At 43.8% G+C, this 23,969-nt stretch overlaps 1 long non-coding RNA gene across 2 annotated transcripts in view; it reads right to left on the minus strand.

The window, feature by feature from the left end:
- The window catches only part of LOC138249898 (uncharacterized), a 587,389-nt gene that overhangs the window by 473,919 nt on the left and 89,501 nt on the right, over window positions 1-23,969 (minus strand). For both annotated transcript variants that reach the window (XR_011194855.1, XR_011194856.1), the window contains exon 2: window positions 16,781-16,841. This is a non-coding gene — a long non-coding RNA (uncharacterized lncRNA). The remainder of the gene's footprint in view (window positions 1-16,780; window positions 16,842-23,969) is intronic.

Raw genomic sequence — 23,969 nt, forward strand, 5'->3', positions numbered from 1 at the left:
AGCCGGCGTCCTCGTTGCAGGGGCATTTCCTCTGGGCCGGCGGGCGCTCTTTTGGAGAGCGCCCGCCGGCCCATAGGAAATGTCTGAATGCCCGCCGCGGTCTTTTGACCGCGGTGCGGTCATTTGGCGGCTCCCTCCAGGCGGGCGGCTCCCGCCACCCGCCGGGCTCAGAATGAGCCACTATGTGTTGTTCACAGCTGCAATAAGCCCTGATGAAGTCGTGGGGCAACACACCCCAGATGAAACACGTGTTGGCTTTGGCTGGAGTGATACTAATAAGAAGAAATAAAGAAAAAATTTTGGACTTTGTTGGGACTGAATTTAATTGTATCTACAAGATATGCAAGAAGACGTGTGCCTAGATTTTGTACATACGTTTACTCCAACTTTAAAACAGCTGGGTCCGGAAGTGTTCATCTTTGAGAGAGTGCTGTAAAATAAACTGCAGGGGGCTACTAGATTTATCCTTAAGCCTGATTTCAATTTGGAGACACAGGAAGAGGCAGCCCTAGAAGCTTTGTCATGTAATAAAGACAACACAATAAAGAGTAGTGACAAAAGAGGTGGGATTATATTAATGGACACCAAAGATTATGTCCAGAAAATGATACTCATCCAAATGAATACTAAGGGGGTCACTCCGACCCCGGCGGGCGGCGGGCACCGCCCTCCTGGCGGGAACCGCCACTTGCCCGCTCCGCGGTCAAAAGACCGCGGAGGCCATTCTGACTTTCCCGCTGGGCCGGCGGGCGCCCGCCAAGGGAGCGCCCGCCTTCCCAGCGGGAAAGGCCCTGCAACACAGAAGCCGGCTCCGAATGGAGCCGGCGGTGTTGCAGGGGTGCGACGGGTGCAGTTGCACCCGTCGCGATTTTCACTGTCTGCTATGCAGACAGTGAAAATCATGATGGGGCCCTGTTAGGGGGCCCCTGCACTGCCCATGCCAGTGGCCCCAGGGTCCCCACGACACACGTTCCCGCCATCCTGTTCCTGGCGGTAATAACCGCCAGAAACAGGCTGGCGGGAAGGGGGTCGGAATCCAAGCAGCGCCGCCATGGAGGTTTTACCGCCGCGGTCAGAATGGGCAGGAAAGTACCGCCAGCCTGTTGGCGGTGCTTTCCGTCGTTCACGGCCCTGGCGGGTTTTACCGCCAGGGTCGGAATGACCCCCTAAATGTTAGACCTGCCATATTTTGGTGTGTTTTCCCTGTCTTTTTGCCTTCTGACCTCCTCTTTTTATAGTATACTTGACTCTGTTTTTCATGGTTTATTATCTCTGCGCACTTTACCACTGATCAGTGCTAAAGTGCAAGGGCTCCCCATGTAAATTGTATTGGTGATTGGTTTATCCATGATTGGCATATTTGATTTACTCATACGTCCCTAGTAAAATGCACTATGCATGTCCAGGGCTTGTAACTCAAATGCTACTAGTGGGCCTGCAGCACTGATTGTGCGACCCACATGAGTAGTCCTGTAAACATGGCTCAGACCTGCCACTGCAGCGTCTGTTTGTGCAGTTTTAAACTGCCAATTCGACCTGGCAAGTGTATCCACTAGCCAGGCCAAAACTTTACCTTTTTGTATATGTAAGGCACCCCCAAGGTAGGCCCTAGGTAGCCCCATGGGAAGGGTGCAGTGTATGTTAAAGGTAGGACATGTAGTGATGTGTTTTATATTTCCTGACAGTGAAATACAGCCAAATTCGGTTTTCACTGCTGCAAGGCCTATCTCTCTCATAGTTTAACATGGATACTGCCTTTAAATATCTTTTAAGTGTGGTTTACCATTGGGAGCAGATTGAGATGTGGAGTTTGGGGTGTCTGAGCTCACAATTTCAAAATACACCTTTTGGTAAAGTTTTTTTTTAGATTGTCAGTTTAAAAATGTAGCTTTTAGAAAGTGGCCATTTTCTTGCTTAAACCATTCTGTGCCTCTGCCCGCTTGTGCATTCCACGTCTGGTTCAAACTGACAGTTGGGCTGTTGTGAATTCCCTCAAGACAGGGACACAAAGGGAGCTGGGGTATAGCCTGCATATCCTGATGAGTCTCCTGGGCTAGAGTGGGGAGGGAGGAGCTAACACTTACACCTGAAAGGGTTGTGTCTGTGCTCAGACAATGCAGTCTCCGACCCCCTGGAGTGTGCCTGGGGCCAGGCCTGGGCAAGGCAGGATCATGTGAACAACAGAGACTTTCCTTTGAAGTTTGCCTACTTCAAAGGCTAGAACTGGTATAAATAGTAGACCCAAAACCCCAGACAGGTAGAATACATCTGGATCAAGAGGAACGTCTGCCAAGAAGAGCTGAAGAGCTGGAGGAGGAGTACTGCCCCTTTGCTGTGTGTGTTTTGCTGAGTTGGCCTGCAGTTGCTGCTTCTGCTTTAAAGAGGGTTAAGACTGGACTTTCCTGTGTATCCTGCTTGTGACGTTTCACTAAGGGCTTGGAGTACAGCTTGCCTTCTGTTGAAGTCTAAGGGATATCAAAGACTTCAGTTTCATCTGCCTACAACACTGGGAACTGTGTGTTTAGTGCTGCAACAGAAGAAAAAAACACTGTGATGCCGTCAACAATGCTGCTGCCTGCACCGTGACATGACTGACGCCACATGGAGTCGTGCCCCATGTCGGACCGCAACCCTGGACTCACCGACGACGTCACCTGACGCCCTCACCGAGCCGCTGCTTGCACCGTGACCAGTGGGCCCGCACACTGCATCGCCTTGCTCACATCGCAGCCGTGGCATCCCCGATGACGACACTCCATGCTGACACTGACGCCGCTGCCTGCACCATGGCCTGAGGACACCGCTCATGAGATACACAATGCATCGTCCCACAGTGCAGCCCCAGTCCACCGACGCCAGTGCCATCAACTCCAGTGTCGTTAACAGGTACCACTGCCTGCAACATTACCTGGAGTCACCACACGTCATACTGCCCCCTTCACACCGCAGCCCTGGTCTCACTGACACCTCAGGGCGCCGTCACTGAGTTGCTGCCTGCACCATGACCTGTGGGCACCACACGTAGAATTGTCCCGCTTCACACCACAGCCCTGACGCTATCCACGCAATCGATGCCGCACTCCGGACCTCATCGTGAGGATCACGACGCCCTGCATTTATAAGGTACTGTTTGCAGGTCTTCCCGACAATGTAGCTGGCCCGCAACACCGCGGATGGCCTGAACTGTTGGATCTGTTGTTCACGATGCTGTGATAGCCCCAGACAGAGCTATCGACTTCAAGGAAGTTAATTCTTGCCGAATTCATCTCTTCATAACTGTATTTTGGATTTTTCTTGTTTTGGTCTTGTTTTACACAGATAAATATTGGCTACTTTTCTAAAACTGGTGTGGTGTCTTTTTGTAGTGTTTTCACTGTATTACTGTGTGTTATGTGCAAATGCTGTACACATTGCTTCTGAGATAAGCCTGACTGCTCGTGCCAAGCTACCGAGGGAAAGAGAAGGAGTTATCTGAGCTGGGTATCTCCCTTATCCTGACTAGAGTGAGGGTCCCTACTGGGACAGGGTGCTAACCGACTGCCCCATTTCTAACAGTCCCTGTGCATGAAGACTGAAAGAACATATCTCAACCCCAAGTGCGTGTACAATACCCAATGTACTAACCATTCCTGGATCCCTAATAATCTACAACACTTCATTTCATTAAAGATTAAGATAAAGACAGCCCTCTAGGGCGCCCAAACAATTGGGAGCGCTTTTGAAAATACCTTGAAATATATTGATTTTTCCTACGTGATTTTGTGAAACATTTGCCCTCATATATAGAAGATACTGGGTATTTCCTTAGAAAGATCTATGGGATACTTTGACTACTATAGATGTAACAGCTTTGCATACATGATTACATGAAGGCATGAACTTACATTTCATCAATTGCAAGTAAATTAATGCGTTGTAATTGAGATGTTGAGTATTGGAAGTTTACAATAAGATGAAAAGCCATGCGGGACAATGTTAATTCAATTAATTCTGTTTTACATTATGGATATGTGTAATTTAAAAATAATTTTCTATCTTCAGTAATTAATGAAGCATGATCCTGGACGTTTTTCACTTGCATTGATTACGTCACAGTTGGTGTTCAAGTAAATGTACTGGGAAAATGAGCAAGGCTGTGGGTCAGCTCAAAGGCATAAGATGGTTATTAGGTGTCAGCAATAAATTTGGTTGATAAGTCAACACTCTGCAGTTTCTGTGTGCATCGCCAGCGCTTTTCTTGACAAAATAGAGGGAGGCACTTTGGATGTGTTAACGGAGGTTGCTGTCTCCACAAGAAGGCGGCGCACCCTTCGTTGGTGCACGACGAAGGCAGCAATTTTTTGAGAAGATGTTTTGCCATTGAGTCCCCCGCCATTGTCAAAGGAGGAGAAGTGCTGGTTTGAGGAAATGGGAACCGGAGAGTCGGAGGGCCTGCGGCGGACCAAGCTCCTTTCCAGGTAACACTGCACGAAGAAGCACAGTGGGAGAAGGGGGTAACGGATGCATTGTGAAACTGATAGCTCTGTTCACTGCGGGACACCTGAAACCAGCAACATGAGGAAGTAATCTGTTGTGGTGTTGTCAAGCACAGTATTCCAGCAGGAAGCTTGAAGTGAATAGAATACAGTGTTGATTTTGCAGTGCGAATACACAGGGAGCATTTCAGAGTGCGGGAGCAAAAAACGAAGAACTACAGTTACAAACTTTGATAGCATGTCAGCCACCGAGGTTCGGAAGAGAGAGGAGGAAGCACTGAGAGTGTTTGACAATGGTGATTCAGTGCCTGGTGATAGCAATGATGGAGGAGCAGCAGCAGTCAGTGGCAATGATTTGATGTCTAAATTGAATCGTTTGGAGAAATCGAAAAGAAGTGAGGTTTGTAAGTGGTGGAAAAGCAAATCACTGCAACGATATTTGGAAGATGTAAGAGTCCATCATGGTTTGAGAATACTAGTGGAACCTAGCTATGAGAATCCCAATTCTGATATGCTGAAGGAACAGGCAGAAAATAACAATGAATCATCATGACGGATGATGGGCATTTTGATTAAATATGATGAGTTAGATAGAAAGAAAATAATACTGGAAAACAAAAACATTCAGTCTGATCTAACTAAGGAGAAAGATCTCAAGGGTATTGAGAAATTCATTAGTGAGCTTAAAGTACGATTGACAAAGTTGGAAGATTCAATCAAGGCGAGGAAAACACTGAAATTTAAGAGAGATAACATAGATTACGAACGTGGGCAAATTTTCGATTTTGCGAAGAAAGTCGACAATTTACGTCATCAACGCATGTCCGATAGGAACTGAGGGGGTGAAGAGCAACTGCATGAGCATAGTAGTGTCCCCAGTTATGAGGTAGATGCAGAATTGGAAGATTCTGGGCCAATGGAGGTCAGTGCTCCCTCCGTAGTGGAAGAACTGTATTTTTTAAGACAAGACCACAGGTTCAACCTGTGGCCTTGGTATCCACCAAGACAACAAAGAGGAAGAGGAGAAGAAAAAAAAGAAGACGGACCCCACAAAAAAACATACCACAAAGCAAGGGGAAGCAAGCAGCATAGGGCAAAAAACTGCAATTAAAAGGGACAGCAATAATGCAATTGTTAATTTAACAGACATTCAACTATCTTCTAAACAAGAGAAGATGCTCCAACTGGAGCTATCCTCTTGCCCTCCATGGGATATGCATTATGCACAAACCAAAATCAACTTATACAAATTTATATGGACAATAAAATTGAAAACGTTTTTCTTATTGCAGCCCAACAAAAAGATAAATATAGGCCAGCAACAAACACTGAACAAATCAGCCTAAACGTTGTGGACATGGACTTGATGATGGTTATACAGGAGCTTGAAAATGAAAATCTTGGGTTCAATTAAACAATTACTGTGGACACAGCCAGTGAGGATCAAAACATAAACATCTGTGTTGAAGCAACTATATTTTTTAAGCCAAAGTCTAACTTTTTACCGTCTATGCCAAAGGATGCACTACTTTCAGCAAATTAGTAGTGGAAGAATTAAAGAAATAGTACACTGACGTCAACAAGAGGACTAATAAAGGAAGTATGGCACAGAATATTATTTGTTGATGGAAAAGTTGAAAACAGACACTGATTGTATCATTAGGAACCCTGATAAAGGGGGTAAGTTGGTGTTGTGACTTAAAGTAAAGTGCATGCAGGAAGCATTTAGACAAATGAATGACAGCGTGTTATAGAGTGTCTCCAACCATCATGAAGAATGTGCATAGAGATTTCAATTTACAAATGGTTGACTGGCGTGGTTCAGGCCTGATAAGTTATGAAGAATACTGATTTCTTAAAGTTGAGCTTTCAACAAAACTTATCATGTATTTAATTCCTAATATTCAATAAGATAAAAACAACCCTCCCGGGCACCAATTATTTCTACAATTGGGATTGCTTTTGAAAATACTTTGAAATATGTTTATTTCTTCCTACATGATTTTGTGAAATATTTGCCCTCATATAAACAAGACACAGGGGATTTCCTTAGAAAGTTTTATGATGTACCCTGGGAACAGGATTACATGATGATTACTATAGATGTAACAGCTTTGTATACCAGTAAACAATATTCTGATGACCTTAGAGCCATGAGACTTTTTTTGGGAGCAAGACTGATCAAGCTATGGAAACATACGCAAATGTTACTAGTAGTGATACTAAGGTGCCTTGAAAGCAATTTTTTTCTGTTCATCAATGAGTTGTTTCATTAAAAATGCAGCACTGCGATGGGCACCTGCTTCACTCCCAGCTATGCTAATCTCCATTTGGGCGGGTGGGAGGAGCCGGTGGTCCAGAAGGAGCATATGGAGTGGGCAGAGTACCATATGGAGAAGACCTTTTTTTTTATATGGAGAGGCACAGAAATCAGTGCCAAAACATTCCTTGATAAGATTAATAACAACAATGTTAATTTAAAGTTTACCAATACGATCAGTTGCTCAGAGGTGAATTTCCTAGACCTTACTTTATACATAAAGAACAACAGACTGCAGCCTAAACTGTTTGAGAAACCTTCCTCAGGAAATTAAGTTTTACATGCTTCAAGTTTTCATCCCCGTAACTTGGTAAGGAGCATTCCATATGGAGAAAGTCTGAGAGTTAAATGAAATTGCAGTGAGGCTGCAGAAGAAGACAAAGCCTTAGAAGAGCTGACAAGCAGATTCCTGGTTAGAGAATATTAACAAACAATTATTGAGGTTGCCAAAAGAAGAGCTAGAATGAAATCCAGGGAGCAGGTGTTATTTAAGAAGTCCAGAGAACCTAAAGCAAAGAAACAAGACAATACGGACACCCAGTTCAGATTTATCACTAAATACAGCAGACAAGAAGGGGCAATAAGATAGATCCTTTACAAATATTGGCATCTAATCAAGAACAATCCATTCTTAGGGAAGGTAGCACCCAACAGACCAGGGATAACATTCAGAAAGGCAAGATCAATGCAGCAAGCCAATTTGGACCACATGGCTGAGTAATCAGAAGGGGTTCAGAAAATGTGGGAGATGTAAGGCATGTAGGCATGGGGTCAACATGTCATCTTTCAAGACACCTTTTGGCCAAAAAAAGTAAACCAATATCTGACAGCTATCATTGCAAAACTGACTGTGCAGTGTATGCCCTACAATGCCCGTGTAAGTTGATGTATGTTAATAGAACTGTACACCCAGTACACAAGGAGATATATCCAGCTGCCGGGAACTTCCAGGACAGACACCAGAGTAATGCAGATTTGTTTAAGTATTTTGTCATTGATGCTGCCCCCCTCAATAGTAGAGGAGGTGACAGAGAAATGAAACTGAGACAGCTTCAGTCCAGGTATATCTTGGAATTGAATTCCAAGACTCCTAATGGTCACAATACCAAGGAGGATTTGTACGCGCACTTATAGGTGATCCCCCCTTAGAACCTGAGGCTTGTTCTGTAATATTGATTTAGTTTTGAGATCACCATGGGTGGTTTAATTAGTTGAGACACCAGGAATGCATGTCCTGTGGATCAGCTTGGGAGAGTATGGAGGCTTTTTCTAACATCCTGCTATCAGTGAGCATGAGTATGAGCTCCTCTATTAACATCCAACATATGACATTATTTTCACGCACTAGGGATTATTATGAAATAAGGTGTTGTAGATTATGAACGATCCAGGAAATGGTTAGTACATGAAGTATTGCACACCCACTTGGCGTTGGAATATGTGCTTCCACTATTCATGGACAGCGACCTGTGATTACATGAAGGCATGAATTTACATTTCATCAGTTGTGAGTAAATGAATGCGTTGTAATTGAGATGTTGAGTATTGGGGTCAATGTTAATTCAATGAATTATATTTTACATTATATTATGTTTTTCACTTGCATTGATTACGTCAAGGTTGGTGTTCACGTAAATGAACCTGGAAAATTACACCACACTATGTGTGAGCAAGCCTGCGGGTCAGCGTAAACGCATACAATTATTTTCGTGGTAGTAATAAATTTGGTTGATAAATCAACACTCTGCAGTTTCTGAGGGCATCACCAGTACCTTTCTCGACAAAGAGAGGGAGGCACTTTGGATGTGTTAACTGAGGTTGCTGTTGCTGCAAGAAGTCGACACACCCTTCGTTGGTGCACAAAGGGCATGCCCATGACCATAGTTCAAAGTAGTTCACAGAAAATGAAACAGAGGTGAGAGCGAAGGGGCACCAAGTTAAGATAAATGACAAAGGGGGAGATATGTCCAGTCAGGAGGAACTGGAAAATAGAAATAGAGCTATCAAACATTGATTGAAGCATGGTAAGAAGCAGATTTGGAGACCAAAAAGAAGAATATAACATTAGACCAATCGAGAAAAGTCAAGGCTTGTGATAAGGAGTTTAGCAATAAAACAGGTTATAAAAGGGGGGTTTTACATATGTGGTATGAATAGTATGAGCAGAGGCAGACATGTGACAAGAAAAAGAGAGCAGAATCAAAAATTATTCTTAGGTTGTGAGTTCAGGAACACAGAAAAAGAGGAGGAAAATAAACAGGGTTGTGTTGAAGGAAGGTAAAATCAGGAACAGTCATAAAGAAAGGAATTGCTGCAGAATCGATATCACCCTCCTTCTAGTATAGCAGCACCAACACTGAGCATCACAGTTCCTACATCAGGGCAGCAATACCTCCCACAGTATCACCAAAATCATGCTGTCAATCAAGCTTCTATACTTCCAAATCATACACCAGACTATCACCTCCACTTCTAGCGAGCCACCCATTCCATCACATTTACCAACCTAGATATACCATGACAACCCACACGTTACAGTACTGCAATCCCCATCACTGCAATAACTCTTGCTGCACTGCTCTTTCCCTAAAGCTTATACACCCGCATCACTACTTACGCACAACTACCCATATTTTCTCTATCAACCGCAATCTGACTTCCACTAATGCACCATAATGCTACCTACCATAACCACAGAATTACCAAATGCTACTGCATCACCACCTCACACCACTGAAATAGTACCTAGAAGTGCACTATCTTCATAAGCACTCACACATCTCATCTTCACCACCAGCACACTACAGCTCAATATTGCCAGCCTTACATTACTGCAGACTCGTGCTGTGAAGACGCCCCAATAAAAAATTCAACTTCTCAGCACTGTACATCCAGCTACTAGCACATTACAACCTGACTACCACCCAGTATAACAGTCCTCCCTCCTATAACACCATCTCCGTCTCAATGCACTACCACCATGCAACAACCCAATATCATGCCCTAGCATTGAACTACAACCCCCAGAATACCCAACCCACAATATAATGCATTACCAGTGCTCAGCACCACATTAACACCCACAGTAAAGTTCTCTTGCACTGCTACAGCTCTAATTGATATGTAAATGCTTGTTATTTAAATGTTCATGAGATGATTAAATAGGATGTCTACTTCAGTGGTTGAGGAGACCATGCAGGGGAATGACAATGTAACACATAGACTACACAGAATATGAAGAATAAAGCCAAAAGTCAATGCAAATTTTAGATTTAAGTCGCTCGAAAATAGTGTTAGTTTTTTTTTAACACAAGACTTTCTTAAAAACGAATGAACTAAACAGGTTTTAATAAGTTTATTGTAAACTACAAATGCCCCAGAGCACTGCATGTATCACACACAATGATGGTGGATCTCTTTACCAGGAAAGTGTCCAAACATATTTAATGTAATGAAGGTAATTGTTGAAAGAGAAAGATGGAAAGATACAAGATAATGTTTTATACTATAAAATGTAAACATGATCATTTCCATACAATTCTTTTTCTTCAAAGATATTTCAGCTTCTTCTAAGTCTCTTCATTTCACAAGATTCAGAAGAAGTTGCTGGGGAGGGAGGAGCTTTTTTCCCCATCTCATCTTAAATATGGAATAAGCTACCTCTTCATCTAAAAATCCAGTCAAATTTGTTGTGTTTTAGAAAGCTCCTCACGACTTGGTTGTTTTCCGGTTTGTAATCATTTTACTGATTCCAGCAATTGGCTTTGTTTCTCTGCTTCCTCCCATTTCTGCAGCTTTAGCACCAAGATGCAGATTGGTATTCACGCGCTTTATAAGAAATATTAATATCAATGTCAGTCTTCATATTCTGTAAGCTCTGCAGGGCTTCGGCAACTGGAGTATAAATATCGATCAGTGGTGGCAAGACATATATATTGTGCCCTAAACAACGTTTACAAATATATTTTCTCAAAGGGTGTAGATATTCTACCTGTAACTCAAATTGTGCAATATTATTGTTGATGATATTTTGGACCAGATAATATTCTGACCATGATAGTCTGGTGTTGCACCCAATCAGTTTGCTTATCGAAAATCATCTCATCCCTCTTAACAGGGGGCCACATTCTCAAGAAAAGGGGGATGCATACAGAAAGAATACAGAAAGAATATGACCAACTGGAGAAAGGTGGGCGTAAGTGGCAAATCTGGTGGACTGAGAGGGGGCAAATCCATCCAAAGTCAGAGTCTACACTTAATGGACAGAAATCAAACTGAAACATTAATACAGAATAAGGAGTGTAAGAAATTACTGCAGCATTGATGTGACGTCTGACTGTGGACCAGCTTACCTCCATAATGTACATATTGGACTTACAATGGATTTTCAGCTTGTGATATATGATGATAGTTACTGGACTTGCAGTAATCTATTTGTATACACTGCGACTCTACTGACCTCCCGGTCAGCGTCTGTTGCCCTCCCCAGCTCCTCATGCTGTCTCTGCCTTGGGAACGAACTGAGAGCCTGCCTGACTCTCAGTTTGAGGCCCTCGTCCACCCGCAGGCTCCTGACTGTGCCTCCTTCCTGGTGATCTAGTGGCCATCTACAAGTAAGTATCTTCTGTCTCTCTCTGCCTCTTCTTACTCTTGCTTTTATACTTCTGCCTTTTACCTCTGTTTTACTCCGTTTTTCTTTTTTTGGTCCCTTCTCTTAGTTTTCTGTCTCTTCTGTTACCCTCTCCCTCCTGCGCTGCTGCTGCCCCGCGGCCCTGCCCCCCTCGAAGTACTTTTCCCACCCTCCCGCCTCCCAGCATACCTCTTGTTATTATTAGTGGCTGCAGTGTGGCTGTGCTGCTGGGGCACCGAAGGCGCGCCAAAAGCAAGCCCGTCCGCACCCAGCACCAGGAACCTCGAATCTCCGATAAGCCATTCCCTAGCTGCCCTCCATTACGACGCCAAGACCCTTCACCACCTCAACACCAGAAGTCTCAACGCCTCATGCACCACATCTCCTAAGGACACCCAGGGAACTTTTTCCTGCCAGAACTGCAACCTCCGTTTCAGCCACAACAAACAACCGGAACAACCCAAACCTGAAACCACCGCCACCCGCCACAACCTCATCAACTGCCTCCTTCTGAATATACGCTCCTTCCATTAGCACAACACCGAACTTAGGGACCTGATCGACTCCGCCCATCCAGACATCGCATTCCTAACCGAGACCTGGACCAACCCTACCTCCGGACCAGACATCGCAATCCCAGACGGCTACAACATCCCAAGGAAGGACCGGCCCTCCCATCCGGACTGGCCATCGTACACAAGTCCTCACTCCGCATCACGGTCAACACGGAGGAACACTGCACCACAATGGAATACCTACACTTCCTGATCCACGCCACTCACAACTCCTCCCTCTGTGGCACCCTGGTCTACAGAATGCCCGGCCCCCTCCCAGCCTTCATCGACACACCTTAGACCCCATTTTCACCTCAAGAAATGCATTACCATCAAGAATATCTCCACTCCGGAATGGACCGACCATCACTGACTACACTTTGCCATCACTGTACCCAACAGCCGCCTCCCTGTGCTCCAGGCCCCCCACAGGAAATGGAATGAAGACACTGAAGAGCAACTCACCACGATGGTTGCCAAATCACCCCCACCACCCACCAACGATTCCAATGCCACAGCACGCAACCTCAACTCCTGGATCACCGAATGCGCCAACTCTTTAGCCCCCTTCTGATCAACTTCGGTCAAGTGCATCCCAAAAAAAGCCAGCTGGTTCACCACCAAACTCCAAGAATCCAAATGCGCCTGCAGGCGCCTAGAGAAGAAATGGAGAAACAGCAAATCCAGAGAAGACCTCGCCTCCTTCAGAGCCGCCACTGCCACCCATCACCAACGCATCAAGAATGCAAAAAAAAAGCAACACTTTGTGAACGCATCAACACCTCCCCGCACAACACGAGAGAACTCTTCACGGTAATCAACTAATTCACCAATCCTCCATCCGAAGTCACCAACATCCGCCGTTGCAAGACTACTGTGACAAATTGGCCACTTTCTTCCACCACAAGATTGAGGACATCCATGACAGCTTTCTCCCACAGAACCAACCCAGCATTAGAAACTACGACTGACCCAGCCCCCTAGAACTCACCCAAACCATCCACAGATGGGCCACTCTCACCACAGAAGAGACTGAAATCATCATGAACAGTATTCACTCCGGAGCTCCCACAGACCCATGTCTTCACCACATCTACAACAAAGCCAGTGCATCCATCACCCCCAAACTCCGCAAGATTCTGACCTGCTCTATCCAAACAGCCACCTTCCCCTAAGATTGGAAACACGGCGAAGTCCGCCCCCTCCTGAAGAAACCCAAAGCCAACCCATCAGAGCTCAAGAATTTCTGGCCCATCTCGCTGCTACCCTACCCTGCCAAAGCCCTGGAAAAAGCCATAAATTCACAGCTGCGACAATTCTCAGAGGAAACAACTCTCTGTATACCTCTCAGTCTGGCTTCAGCAGCAACCACAGCATGGAGACAGCTCTTCTTGCAGCCACCGATGACATCTGCACACTCCTCGACCATGGCCACACTGCAGCACTCATACTCCTCAACCTCTCAGAAGCCTTCGACGCGGTCTCCCACAGCACTTTATGCACCAGACTCCACGACACAGGAATCCGCGGAAAAGCCTTGCAATGGATTCACTCCTTCCTCACCGGAAAAACACAGAGAGTCAGGCTCCCACCTTTCATATACAAACCAATAGGAGTCAGCTGCGGAGTCCCTCAGGGATCCTCCCTGAGCCCAATGCTCTTCAAGATCTACATGGCCCTGCTTGCAGCCATCGTCAGAGACCACGGAGTGAACATCATTTCATACGCCGATGATACACAACTCATCATATCCCTCACTGAAGTCCCGGACAAAGCTAAGAGGAACTTTCACACCGGATTGAAAGCCATTGCCGCCGGATGAGGGAGAGCTGCCTCAAGCTCAACTCAGACAAGACCGAGCTCATCATCTTCAAAAAATCTACTTCAGCCTGGGACGACTACTGGTGGTCCACATTCCTCAGCGCACCACCTACTCAGACTGACCACGCCCGCAAGCTAGGAATCATACTCGACTCTTCCCTATCAATGACCTGACAAGTAAATGCAGTCACCTCTTCCTGCTGGCACACCCTATCCCAACTACGCAAAATCTTCAAATGGATCCCAGTTGACTGCCACAAGATAATCAACCACGCCCTAGTCACAAGCAAGCTCGACTACGGCAACGCACTCTATGCTGGCACCACATCAAAGAATATCAGGAAACCACAACTCATCCAAAACACCGCCGCTAGACTCGTCCTGAACTTCCCCTGCCACGAACACATCTCCCAAAACCTGAGGATCCTTCATTGGCTCCCAGTGGAGAAGCTAATCAACTTCAAACTACTCACCCACACCTACAAGGCCTTTCACAACACCGGACTGGCCTACTTGAACCATTGCATCTCATTCCATAACCCCGCCAGACCCCTCTGCTCCCCCCAGTAGGTGCTAGCCACCATCCCACACATCCGGAAAACCATCCCCAGAGGAAGATCTTTCGCCTACCTCACAGCTAAGAGCTGGAACAACCTGTCCACACATCTCAGACAAAGTCCATCAGTCACCATACCACACTACCAGCGCTGTGAGACCCTCATGGGTGAGTAGTTGCACTTTATAAAAACTGATTGATTGATTTAAAGGGTACATATAGAGCACATCGAAGCGGCAAGCAACAAAGTGCTGAACAGCAGGTGAGATGCCAGATTTATGATTCAAGATCATCTGTAGTTAGGCAAGTAACAAGTGTGTTCCTGTTATGTAAGATGGTAGTGCTCTCTGAAGACATTAGTCTTACTGCCTTTTGAATTACAGGATGGTTGGAGGGGTTGTGATCCTGATGGGGATGTAATGGAAGATTTGTTATATGTTTCACCTGTCAGATATCTCTTGTTTGGCTTTAATAATACCTGCAGCAGTAATCACTTCAGAAGAATGATCTTCTATCTGAAGAGTTCCATCACAGTTCTATTATTTCACCCGCCCTAAAAATGACGCTAGCACCATACTTACCTCCTGATGCTAAAATTAGGTGCACCTAGATAGCAGACCCAGAAAATGACACTAAGCCCGATTGGAGTCAAAATCTTAATGCCTGGTCAGACCAGGCATTAAAGTGCAGTTAGGCACATTTTCAAAGGGAAACACCATGGATTCCACCATGGTGTCCCTATTTTGGGCACATAGATGCCCACCCCAGCATCACCCACACCACAGGGGCACTACTGGAGGAGGGAGCCCTCCCAGATACGTTTAGGTAAGTATATGTGTTTTACTGTTAGGTGCCACCGGGGACCACTTACATGAGGCCCCCTGGCTGGCACTGGGTCTGTTGGGGTTGTCCTGGAGACACTGGTCCCCAGTGGTGGGTACTGGGGTTGTGATAATGACTCCTTTCTAAAGTTAGACAGGATAATCTTTTGGCTGCTTTTTGGGATTTATTTTGCAGCTAATCTGCCTAGCGCCATTTTTTTCTATCGCCATCCTGTCCTGGCTAATGTCATTTTTCATGACGTTAGCCATTCCTTAGCGCCATCGTGGGTCATTTAATATGGCACACAAATGGCTCTAAGGAATGGCGGTAGCTTGCTCTACAATTTTTGACGCACAACTGCGCAGTTGTGTATAATTTTTCATTAATATGGGTCCTAGTTTTTTTTGGATGGAGTTAATCTTAAAGTCACACTGGCATCCTACAAACGGTGGTGGTTTCGACTGTTAGGTTTTGTTTGCTTTTTTAACATATTTGTTAACAAATCTTTTGTAGCTTTTTCTCCCTGTCGACGGGCACCCGTTGCCCAAAATGCATTAGCAAATTAGGTAATGTCATAATTTTCTATTTGCTATGGAGAGTGATGCAATCATACGATATGTAATGGGAAAAGGATGCAATTGTATGACATGTAATGCATATACAAAATCATTACTACAAAGGATGTATCACAAAAAAGGATTTACCTTGGGTATAGTTCGAAAATTGTCTACGTTGACATGCATACATAGTTTTTGAGTGCAAATAAAAAAACATTTCTTCGACAAATAGTATTCTACTGGACATGCGTTTTGCCAAGACAGGAACAAGCATTATTGGGGGAGTTGTCCCCTTTTTCTCGCGCGCAGTAGGTCTGCATACCAGTTGATGTGCAGCAATATTTTCATATCATGCTAGATCCCTCATCAAATTGAGTAGAGTAAAAGAATGTCAGTCAGAAGCCTCCTTTTAAACTCAATTTTTCACACTAAATACACTTATGTATGTCTTGGACTAAGCATATCATGAATGTTGTGCTGCTGTCAGTCTGCATAAAAGGACACTTCTCAAAGGGTGTGATCCGCGTCCTCTAAATCGTCATAAGGTGCAGTAAAATAAAAGGGTTATTTCTGTTGACATGATGTGCACCACTGCTTATACCAGAAAGCACCTTATGCAGTGTGTCACAATTACTAAGTAATGTACCAATGGGGAAAAGATTGTGCTTCCATGGAATTCTTGCAGCACGTACAGGAATGCAGGTGTTGCTGCTGCTATGACAGCAGCAATTAAGGGAAACAGATTTGTGAAGATGCATTTTAAATTCTGAGAAAACTGTGCTCCTCGCTTCAGATCTTCAGGCAAAAGTTATTCCAATTTAAAACATTACAGATGCAAAATGTTTGGTATTAGTCTAATGCGTGCTGACTTACAGTAATTGTCCCTTGTGAAAGTACCAAGGAAACACAAAAACAACTTTCCTCTTTGTATAGTAAACTAAAATATGAAAGATAGTCTGACAAAGCAGCTACTTCTTTTATTAGAGTTATGGGCTTTAGACTAATTGAGTCATATAGACAGTAAAAACAAGAGACTTTGACTTACCAGTCGACTTTCAGGCTGTCTGCCATGGTTGTCAGCTAAGCAGAAAGCATTCCCCCACAATCTAGAAAAGTGAAGTAAAAAAATTGTTAGACAAGCATTCCATATCCCACACCAGCATTTTTCCAACTTATAAAAATGTCTACTGCATTTTGGAATACATTTCTTGTCCGATAATTCGGATTTGTTATCATTTTGAGTTTTTCAATAATGACAGGAGAGCGTAACTCAGCATGGGAGGAGGCTGAGCTCTTCATCTGCTTCTAAATCCTGGTGTTAAAAAGCTCTTTGAAACCTCACTGTTCTCAAGCTCGACCCTTCCTTGAATGGCTCCTAGAGTGTAGAATAAAAGGCAGTTCAGCACTTTCCCTACCCGATTCCCAGGCTTCTTTGAACAAAAGCTTGGTACATGCCACTTTTTCACATCTGTTGTATCTGAAGTAGGACAGAGGCAAATTCATTAGATACCCTAATTCTTTAATTCCTGTCTTTACCAAATAAGAAAGCCCTATGCCTTTAACAAGCAGCCGGTGGCGCATTAAATGCTAGGAAAAAACAGCATCTTACTCCCTTAAATGCTGGAGACTGTACATTACTAATCATACACTATTAAGGTCTAAAAGGGTCTCTTAAAATTATTTAAGGGAATATAATGCAGTGCAACTGCGTCAAATATTCATATTTGACATTGAGGTAAAGTATGTACTAGTGTCTGTAACCTAGATTTTGGAACTAGGAGACCACATTCTTGCCTCGCCTTCCAACTTCAAATGATCCTGACCAAATCATTTTGGCACTCTTTTTCACAGTCACCGTAAATGCCAAATGAGTACTGCATATAAAATAACCCCAGTATTCAATGCCCAATAAAAGATTGGACGTTTACAAGTATGGTTTAGGCCTATTGAAATCAGGTCAACAGCCAACTACTAAGTAATTTAAAATGTTATCGATTGGACAGGGATTTGGCAAACACCCATTGATTCGCCAAAAAATTCTGTAGAGATCAGAAGAGGATTGAGGCAGGACACATTATACTTTCCTTTTTCATACAAGCCCTGTTAGTGACGGCAAAACAATTTTACAGTATCCCAATAACTTTTATCACCGTATTATAAAAACAGGACACTGGAGCCAGGAATAAGTGCCAAGAAGGTTTGTGCACATTTGTAGTGTGGCATTTTATTGTAGTGTTGATGTGCTTTGTGCTGGATTGTTGCAATGTAGCTCTGTTCTCTTGTACTGTGGTTGTTTTATTACGGTCTGTTTTGAATGTTTGTTTGTGATATGTCTGTTATGTTTTAATTGTTCCATGATGCTTTGTGTATATATTATTGTATTATGTTCAATTGTTTGCTTTAGATATGTTAACAAATGCTGCTATTTTTCCAGTCAAAAGCAGCACACGCTTTGAAAGTTCTCCTGTTGTGCAATCACTGTCTAAGGTGGTAAAATAGCAGAACTCCAACTCCTCAACTGTTGGAGCACCAGTCAGCCAAAAATATGACCGAAACTGTGTTTTAACTTAACGCTTTCTGCTTGAACTAGTCACCTGACTATTGGCATGCTACACTTTTTATGGACGATATACTCTCTTGTGACAAAAAAGTTACATTAGATACAAGCATATCAAATTTTATACACAAAGTTTAATTATACATCATGTTCACCAACTTTTCCCAAATAAATTGCACAGTGTGCTGCACCTCTACTGATGGCACAAGGCTTTTGGAAAAATAGCTTTTTCTGAAGCTTCTAAAATAATTGAATATGCAAAAATGAATGCAAACCTACCTGTTTTCAAACACAGTATTAATTAACCCATTTTCCAAATCAGATGTGTCTGTGTTGTTTTAAGCTAATTCGATAAAGGACAATAACTTCTTCCAAAGTCCTTCGGTGCTGTTTGAAACTTACAAGATTGGTGTTGTGCTGGCCCAAACAAAAGGGTAATCTTTTGGTGTACCAGGACTCATGCCACAACGTTAATGTAATTGTGGCATCTAATGCCGAGAGCATTCGAAACTGTTTGCCCAGTCAGGGTTGGACTGGCTATTTACTTCATCAGGAATTTCCTCAGGTGTTGTGTGTGGGCTCTAGCCACTTAAGGACGTTTTTTTTAAGCTTGACTGCCAACCCCATGTCATTGACTCCTCAGTGTCTATGGCATCAGGCACAGTGGCTACATAACGATAGAGGGAGAGAGAGCGAGAGAGAGAGGGACTAAGAAAGAATGGAAAGAGAGAGTAAGTGGGTGGGGCTTATATCGAAATGGTTGCTAGTCCAGTCCTGTTTCTTGTGTGAATTACTTGCTCCTATTGTTTAAGACTTTGTGGTCCTGCTAATACTTCACTCATTTTCCATGTGCTCCTTGTCTCCCTGACCGCTAACTTCTGGTGCTGGGTTATCACTATACATTAGCAGGTGTGTTACGACTTATCACCAACCAGAAATTAGGAGTTGTGGTATACATATCCTTGCCATTAGATCAAAGGGTGGGTGGCCAGATCGTTCTTGGTAAGGGTTAAAAGAGTGCATCCTCAGGTGTTTCACTACGGCATTCACTATTTCAGTTGCTTGTATGACTTTAAAAAATATCCCCAGCAAATAAGAGCCACCAAGGAAAAGGCATTTGTGGACAGTACCACAGGAAGCTCCAACAGCTGCAAGGAGATTTTCTCGATCGTTAAGGATTTCACCTTACCCTTAGCCACTGTCAACAACATCGCTGCCTCCGAACAACACTCTAACAATCTATCCAACTTCTTCCACAGCAAAATTGCCAACATTTACAGCAACTTCACACAACAACTCAACACCAGAGAACTTGTTGCTAACCTAGCCATCACCAATCAAGACGGCCACCTGACTGAATGGACAACCCTTAACAGAAATGAAACAGCAGCAATCACATGACCATCCACTCAGGGCCCCAAAAAGACTCATGCCCCTCTGCATCTACAGCCTGGCAACATCACTAATCAGCACCACTCTGACGCACATCAATACTTCCATCACGTCTACCACTTTTCCAGGTGAATGGAAACATGCAGAAATGAACGGCATCCGCAAGGAGCCTGCAGCCAACCCGAATCAACTAAGCAACTTTCAACCAATCTCCCTGCTCCCCTATCTAGTCAAAGTGAGTAAGGAGGTCATCAACAAGCAACTCACAACCCTCCTCGAACTTCACCATCTTCTCAACAACACTCAATCAGGATCCAGAAAGAACCACAGCACCAAAACAGCACTCATTGTGGCCGAGGAGAAACAGCGGCTCTCATTCTGCTTCACCTTTCCACTGCCTTCAACACAACCTCCCTTAACACCCTCATCAGAAGTTGTCACAAGAATGGCATACAAGGATCTGCTCTAAAATGTATCTGTTCCTTCCTCACAGGAAGAACCCAAAAGGTCAGGCTCTTTCCCTTCACATCAGAGACCATACGGAGTCCCACAGGGATCTTCCCTCAGCCCCACCCGTTTCAACATATACAAGACACTGCTCGCCAAAACCATCTGATCACAAGGCATCATCTCCTAAGCCGATGACACTGCCAACTCATCCTCTCTGTGACAGTCAAGACAACCACCAGGACCCACTTCACCAACTACATGACCATGGTAACAGACTGGTTGTGAGCCAAATGCGGGCAGCTCAACTCTGACAAGACAGAAGTAATGGTCTTTGGCAAGAAGACCTCCCCATAGGACTGCACCTGGTAGGCGTCAGAGGTAGGAACAACACCTACACCCACAGACGACGCAAGAAATCTAGGGATCACCCTAGAGGACAAGCTTAACATGACAGCTCAAGTCAACACAATGTGCACCTCCTGCTTCCACATGATATGCATCTTATGAAAGGTCTCAACTGGTTGCCTCAGAACACCAACAGGAATGTCACGCAAGCACTTATCACCAGCAGGCTGGACTACAGCAAAACTCTCTACGACAGAATCTCCACACAACTTCTACAGAGACTCCAGACCATCCAGAACACTGCTGCAAGACACATATTCGACCTCCCATGCCACACCCACGTCACACCGCACCTCAAGAAGCTTCACTGGCTCCCCGTTCATAAGCACAGCCAATTCAAACTTATCACATACTCATACAAAGCCCTCCAAAATATAGGACCAGTTTACCTGAACAGCCACATACTCTTTCACCAACCCACCAGACACCTACGCTCTGACTCACTCTCACTTGCACACATTCCCCGCATTCACAAAAGCAAAACTGGAGGTTGGGCATTCTCCTACATTGCACTCAAGACATGGAATGACCTCCCTCAATACATCAGAACCTCCTCCTAACTTCTTGAGTTCTACAAGAACCTTAAGACGTGGCTCTTCGTAGAAGCACCTTGAGCACCTCACACTTACACACCTACACACCTGACCAAGTGCCTGGATACCCTCTCAGGTGATTAGTGTGATATACAAATCAATACAACATAACATAACATACATCTTTAGTAAATGATTTCAAGAAAGAGGCAAAGAATAGCTTTAGCTCTCTGTTCCTGTGAAGGACTCACTGTCAAACCTCCTGTATGGGATTGCACATTTTACCCACATGGGATGTTCTACATTTGTGGCTCTTCTATAAGCAGCACTCACACTTCCAGTGCATGTTGTGTAATGCAACATGCCATTGCAGAAGTTGGGAATCCTTCATTTGCATTGAAATAAAACTTCAATAGGATAACACCCCCTTTAGTAATGGCTGGCAAACAAACTCATTGTATGCCTTCAAATTGCAGTAAAGCAACACAGCACAGCCTCTTATATGTGGAGAAGCACAATAGCTGTGCACAAAATAGAGTCAATGGTAATTTGTGCTGATTTATATACCCATCACACTTTATGTGAACATGCCCCAGGAGTGACAGAAAAACTGTCTGTTTTTAAGGTTACCCTTTTTTATTTAGGTCAAGGTCTTGACTGTGCAGCTGGCAAACAGACCTTCTGCCACCAATAGATATCTAATGGAGTGTTAGTCCACCTCTTTCAACCATTGGCTTTCTTCAACCAGATTCTTTCCGCCATTGGCTTGGCACTTTGTGAATCAAATCTTGGCTCAGTGAAGTATTCGACTCTCACCTATTGCGAGAGGCAGTTTGGATGTATACTTCTGCCTCCACTCCAGTGTTTGCAGTGAACTGGATGATGGACTACTTTATATCTGTAACCCTCTCTGTTTTCTACTGCTGGCTTTCTCCTGTGTGTTATGCTGTCCCACCCATCTCTTCTTTTTTCCACTATGCACTCATCACCTCCGCCCATCCACCACCATCTAATGTTCCTCTATCCTAGTATTCCATCTTTCCGTGGTGTGATCCTCGTTACTACCTCTTACTTTCCCTACATTCTCCAACCTCTTGTGTTCTTCCTTCACACCTCTCTCTTTGCATGGGTGTTCCTCAGCCCCTATTCTTCTTCAATACTTTTCATACTTTTCAACTTTTCATTTCTCTGTCTGGCTTTAATGTGCTTACATTCATGTTTTAAACCTGGATGTAGTGGCTTTGCTGGTGCCTGTTATTCTACAGGAGTAGTGTACAGAAGCATTAATACTAGTGTAGCCTGTGAAAAGTAATCTGTTAGAAGAGGTCCATATCCAATTATTGAGAGACAGAGCCTGGTACCTAAGCAGGTTAATGCATCTTCTGCATGGATCAAATATTAAATTGTGGGTGGGTTTACTCAACTTTTATCCTTCCAAAGTAGACTAAATGATTACTACTGAGTTCAGAAACAACACTGAGGTTATCCGTCAATGGTACTTACAGTCTCCTCGGGGATGAAGGTGTGCTCTAGAAATATAGCTGTTATGTTCTGTTTAAGAAGAGGTAGATAGTCTCACATTCATTTTCTTTCAGTCACATGGTCCAAGAGGCTGTACACGACATCTTTTAAATGATGTCATGAACGAACAACACAGTATCCCATATTAACCTAGAAAAAACCTAAGTCAGTACGTTTCATGTCTGCTCATAATATGGTCCCACCCTGTCACTGTGGTCAATGCTTCTCAATAGGCCCTCCATTCAATGTGAAGCAGCAGGGATACTTTTGCTGGAAGTTATTAGAACTGGGACACAATTGTGGACCATGAACAAGATCGGTGCGTGGACTCAAGTAAATGTCACTGAAGGGTGCAAAAAAAGGTTCAAGCTGATGTTGGAGAAAGAACAAAATCTTAACAAAGCAGAATAGAAACAAGCAAGAAAGACACAAATTAACAGCTAAACGTTCATGAGTCTAAGCATGCTAGCCATATGTAGAAGTGAAAGCAGGAGGGTTGAGAAGGCCCTCGTGATTCTTAAATGGACTGTACAGCACAACTTATTTGGGACATCTGAAAAAAAATACTGAAAGGCTTTTCACTACTAGGCAAATATTTTAACAAATCTAACCTGCTTAAAAACTGAACTGTGTGTTATAATTACGTTTGAAATCATGAGTCAAAATGTCATGAGAAGAAAACTGACTGGCAAAAAAAACATGAACAGCTTCTGTCTATCCACTGGTATTTTGCAATGTTAGGAAAAAGAAATGGAACAATATTGGCGCGATTCCAATTAGTCACGGTGGAAGTAGGTGGAGGATGTATACCAGAAGGGCTGGCAAAAGGAGAAAAGGACAATGAGGAACAAGAGTAGACTGAAAACAAGAGGGAGGTTGCCAAAGTAAGATGGATAAAGAGAAAAAACGAGTTACGGGGGAGCAAGTGAGTGAACAATAAAGATAAGCGGGAGTGGGAAGATTAAAACAACAGATTCTACCCATAAAAACATAACACTTTGGAATCAAATAAAAATACGTGGTTGCCCTGCAACATCAGTGTGATGTTTATTTTTTATTAGGTATAATAGTGTTTTTCTCCAAAGCAAAGAAGACAAGTTTCAAGATTCAAGAAAGAAAAAGAACATCTTACAATCATTGTTAGTTAACCAGTGATCTTATGTTTTTTCAACAGTGTCTTCAACGAGAACAGAGTTGTAACACTTCTAACCTGAATCGCGAGCTTATTCCATAATTTAGGAGCAAGGAGCACAAGCAAATGAAAGCAAGAAGTATATGATATGGAACTCACAAGGAAGTTAAAGTAGGAGAAAGAATGGGGATGCAGAGAGTGGCCAGTTCACAAATAAGCCAATGAATGAGCACATTTAAAAAAA

Source organism: Pleurodeles waltl, chromosome 8 (genome assembly GCF_031143425.1).
Source record: "Pleurodeles waltl isolate 20211129_DDA chromosome 8, aPleWal1.hap1.20221129, whole genome shotgun sequence".
Taxonomy (NCBI): Eukaryota; Metazoa; Chordata; class Amphibia; order Caudata; family Salamandridae; genus Pleurodeles; species Pleurodeles waltl.